The sequence below is a fragment of the Schistocerca serialis genome, unplaced genomic scaffold, assembly GCF_023864345.2.
Source record: "Schistocerca serialis cubense isolate TAMUIC-IGC-003099 unplaced genomic scaffold, iqSchSeri2.2 HiC_scaffold_1051, whole genome shotgun sequence".
NCBI lineage: Eukaryota > Metazoa > Arthropoda > Insecta > Orthoptera > Acrididae > Schistocerca > Schistocerca serialis.
In genome coordinates this window covers 25,001-30,000 of record NW_026047241.1, presented here as the reverse complement: position 1 = coordinate 30,000, position 5,000 = coordinate 25,001, and the positions used below count along the sequence as shown (strand labels likewise).

The window sequence follows — 5,000 nt, the reverse complement described above, 5'->3', positions numbered from 1 at the left end:
TGTTGAGTCAAATTAAGCCGCAGGCTCCACTCCTGGTGGTGCCCTTCCGTCAATTCCTTTAAGTTTCAGCTCTGCAACCATACTTCCCCCGGAACCCAAAAGCTTTGGTTTCCCGGAGGCTGCCCGCCGAGTCATCGGAGGAACTGCGGCGGATCGCTGGCTGGCATCGTTTATGGTTAGAACTAGGGCGGTATCTGATCGCCTTCGAACCTCTAACTTTCGTTCTTGATTAATGAAAACATACTTGGCAAATGCTTTCGCTTCTGTTCGTCTTGCGACGATCCAAGAATTTCACCTCTAACGTCGCAATACGAATGCCCCCGCCTGTCCCTATTAATCATTACCTCGGGTTCCGAAAACCAACAAAATAGAACCGAGGTCCTATTCCATTATTCCATGCACACAGTATTCAGGCGGGCTTGCCTGCTTTAAGCACTCTAATTTGTTCAAAGTAAACGTGCCGGCCCACCGAGACACTCAATAAAGAGCACCCTGGTAGGATTTCAACGGGGTCCGCCTCGGGACGCACGAGCACGCACGAGGCGGTCGCACGCCTTCGGCTCGCCCCACCGGCAGGACGTCCCACGATACATGCCAGTTAAACACCGACGGGCGGTGAACCAACAGCGTGGGACACAAATCCAACTACGAGCTTTTTAACCGCAACAACTTTAATATACGCTATTGGAGCTGGAATTACCGCGGCTGCTGGCACCAGACTTGCCCTCCAATAGATACTCGTTAAAGGATTTAAAGTGTACTCATTCCGATTACGGGGCCTCGGATGAGTCCCGTATCGTTATTTTTCGTCACTACCTCCCCGTGCCGGGAGTGGGTAATTTGCGCGCCTGCTGCCTTCCTTGGATGTGGTAGCCGTTTCTCAGGCTCCCTCTCCGGAATCGAACCCTGATTCCCCGTTACCCGTTACAACCATGGTAGGCGCAGAACCTACCATCGACAGTTGATAAGGCAGACATTTGAAAGATGCGTCGCCGGTACGAGGACCGTGCGATCAGCCCTAAGTTATTCAGAGTCACCAAGGCAAACGGACCGGACGAGCCGACCGATTGGTTTTGATCTAATAAAAGCGTCCCTTCCATCTCTGGTCGGGACTCTGTTTGCATGTATTAGCTCTAGAATTACCACAGTTATCCAAGTAACGTGGGTACGATCTAAGGAACCATAACTGATTTAATGAGCCATTCGCGGTTTCACCTTAATGCGGCTTGTACTGAGACATGCATGGCTTAATCTTTGAGACAAGCATATGACTACTGGCAGGATCAACCAGGGAGCTGCGTCAACTAGAGCTGAGCAGCCGGCCGCCCGGGAGTGTGTCCCGGGGGCCCGCGCGAACACGCAAGCGTCCGCTCAATTATTCTGCAAACAGGAGGAGGCTGAGCTCCCCTGCACAACACACCTCGAAACCCTCTCAGGTCCCGGCGGCGCGCAGCGCCGTCCTAAGTACTTGGTCGGGTTCGAGAGAGGCGCAATCGCCCGGAGTTAGGCGAGTAGACGCTTTAGGTGCGACCACCCGTGCTCCCAACTGAGCTTGCCGCTGCCGACAGAGGCCCGGGAGCGTGCTGTCGTGGCATTGCCGGCGGGAGACAACACGCGCCACCTACGGTGACCGGCAGCTCCAACGCCAGCGCCACAGAAGGACAAAAGCCCTACTTGGGTGCCGAAGCGAACTCTCCCAGCACAGCGCACGCGCCAACACGTCCGCACAGCTGCGATACAAACCACCTGCGAGAACCGCTGGGGCGACCGAGCAGCAGACGGCGTCGCGGCGCCGAGCGCCGGGCGGCGGCGCATCCTCAGCGCACAAAGTCCTCAATCGGACCAGCACACTGCAGATGGCCACCGCGCTTCGCACCGGGCCCGCGAGGACCTACTTTGGCCGCAAGGCGCCGCGAGCAGGGGGCGCCGGCGCGCAGCTGCGCCGCCTGCCGCGTCCGTCGGCCGGCGCGCCTGCCACCGGCCGCCCCCACCAGCCGGCTGTAGCGCGTGCGCCCACGCACCGCGCTGCCAGCACGCCGGGCGGCCCCCCCTCACCGGCCGGGGACGGTCCCACCCAGCCACCGCCGCGTATCGCCTCACACCCAGATCCCCCTTTCACGTTCGTGGGCATGGTGGGTCCCCTTTCACGTTCGTGGGCATGGTGGGTATCCCTGAAACAACCGGTTAATAGCTCGACCGATCGTCGCCAACACTGATTCACCTCTAGCGAGAACAACCGCACCACAACGGGTTACCGGTTGTTCATTTGCGTAACGTCACCAGCAAACGTACACGTCCATCGCCATTTGCAACGAGTATTGCATGCCTGTGTCAGGTGTCACAACACACTACGTCTGCCCACATAGACGCAACAACATGTGCACGCCTAGAGAACACGTGGAAGGTAGACCCCGTACGTATGCGGTGTCCATTGCGCGAACGACTGTCAGCCCGCCTCTGCAGCATGTCGCAGATGTGGAACGCGGTGCAACATGCTATCACGGTGTGTGAGAAGAGACGACTACGTCCGAATACACGCTCCACTACATCAACAGACTGCTCATGCTGATCGCCATCCAGGGCGTCCGTTCCTCCCACACGTCTGTATGGCGTACCACACTGCAATCCAGCTCTTATAGGGAGACGACACGTAGCTGCGTGCACAATATTTGGACTGTATGGTCCGCCGTTGCTAGGCGCTGTCGTCATACGGTCACATGGGCCACGATGTATCATTCAGTACATACGGAGCAATGTGCAGTACAGTTTGTGGGTTTTGCGTACATCGGCGGACAGGTGACAGGCCGTACCACAACGTAGGCTGAGTACGTCGGCATGCGAAGGGCATTGAACATGCAAACTTCTCACCGACCAGCTTGCGAAGGCAGGGGGGAAGGGGGGGGGGCATGTACGTCCTGCTGCTATCCACACTACAGTGTATAGCAGGAGCATGTGGAAAGTCAGCAACACCTGCAAGGTGTTTAACATGACGCGATACACAGGGGACCGGGCAGTGCGAGTAGCGAACTATATTGCGAGGGTTGCGGTTAGGCAACACTACACTACTTTAACGGGTTGCATAACAATTACAGAGCAGGTTCAGCGACAACGTGCGTCAGGTTAAGGCGCAATATAGTTTAGGTTACGGCGCACTTTAGGTTAGGTTAAGGCACATTATAGGTTAGGTTAAGGCACAACATGGGTTACGTTAAGGCACAACATGGGTTACGTTAAGGCACAACATGGGTTAGGTTAAGGCACAACATGGGTTAGGTTAAGGCACAACATGGGTTAGGTTAAGGCACAACATGGGTTAGGTTAAGGCACAACATGGGTTAGGTTAAGGCACAACATGGGTTAGGTTAAGGCACAACATGGGTTAGGTTAAGGCACAACATGGGTTAGGTTAAGGCACAACATGGGTTAGGTTAAGGCACAACATGGGTTAGGTTAAGGCACAACATGGGTTAGGTTAAGGCACAACATGGGTTAGGTTAAGGCACAACATGGGTTAGGTTAAGGCACAACATGGGTTAGGTTAAGGCACAACATGGGTTAGGTTAAGGCACAACATGGGTTAGGTTAAGGCACAACATGGGTTAGGTTAAGGCACAACATGGGTTAGGTTAAGGCACAACATGGGTTAGGTTAAGGCACAACATGGGTTAGGTTAAGGCACAACATGGGTTAGGTTAAGGCACAACATGGGTTAGGTTAAGGCACAACATGGGTTAGGTTAAGGCACAACATGGGTTAGGTTAAGGCACAACATGGGTTAGGTTAAGGCACAACATGGGTTAGGTTAAGGCACAACATGGGTTAGGTTAAGGCACAACATGGGTTAGGTTAAGGCACAACATGGGTTAGGTTAAGGCACAACATGGGTTAGGTTAAGGCACAACATGGGTTAGGTTAAGGCACAACATGGGTTAGGTTAAGGCACAACATGGGTTAGGTTAAGGCACAACATGGGTTAGGTTAAGGCACAACATGGGTTAGGTTAAGGCACACCATGGGTTAGGTTAAGGCACACCATGGGTTAGGTTAAGGCACACCATGGGTTAGGTTAAGGCACAACATGGGTTAGGTTAAGGCACAACATGGGTTAGGTTAAGGCACAACATGGGTTAGGTTAAGGCACAACATGGGTTAGGTTAAGGCACAACATGGGTTAGGTTAAGGCACAACGTAGGTTAGGTTAAGGCACAACGTGGGTTAGGTTAAGGCACAACGTGGGTTAGGTTAAGGCACAACGTGGGTTAGGTTAAGGCACAACGTGGGTTAGGTTAAGGCACAACATGGGTTAGGTTAAGGCACAACATGGGTTAGGTTAAGGCACACCATGGGTTAGGTTAAGGCACAACATGGGTTAGGTTAAGGCACAACATGGGTTAGGTTAAGGCACAACATGGGTTAGGTTAAGGCACAACATGGGTTAGGTTAAGGCACAACATGGGTTAGGTTAAGGCACAACATGGGTTAGGTTAAGGCACAACATGGGTTAGGTTAAGGCACAACGTAGGTTAGGTTAAGGCACAACGTGGGTTAGGTTAAGGCACAACATGGGTTAGGTTAAGGCACAACATGGGTTAGGTTAAGGCACAACATGGGTTAGGTTAAGGCACAACATGGGTTAGGTTAAGGCACAACATGGGTTAGGTTAAGGCACAACATGGGTTAGGTTACGGCACAACATGGGTTACGTTACGGCACAACATGGGTTACGTTACGGCACAACATGGGTTACGTTACGGCACAACATGGGTTACGTTACGGCACAACATGGGTTACGTTACGGCACAACATGGGTTACGTTACGGCACAACATGGGTTACGTTACGGCACAAATTAGGTTAGGTTACGGCACAAATTAGGTTAGGTTAAGGCACAAATTAGGTTAGGTTAAGGCACAAATTAGGTTAGGTTAAGGCACAAATTAGGTTAGGTTAAGGCACAAATTAGGTTAGGTTAAGGCACAAATTAGGTTAGGTTAAGGCACA

General features: G+C 52.8%; 1 non-coding gene across 1 annotated transcript in view; it reads right to left on the bottom strand.

The window, feature by feature from the left end:
• LOC126430576 (small subunit ribosomal RNA) overlaps positions 1 to 1,294 on the bottom strand; it is a 1,909-nt gene extending 615 nt beyond the window's left edge. Inside the window, exon 1 of the ribosomal RNA XR_007577227.1 lies at positions 1 to 1,294. This exon is cut by the window's left edge and continues 615 nt beyond it. This is a non-coding gene — a ribosomal RNA (small subunit ribosomal RNA).
• Positions 1,295 to 5,000: the final 3,706 nt, after the last annotated feature.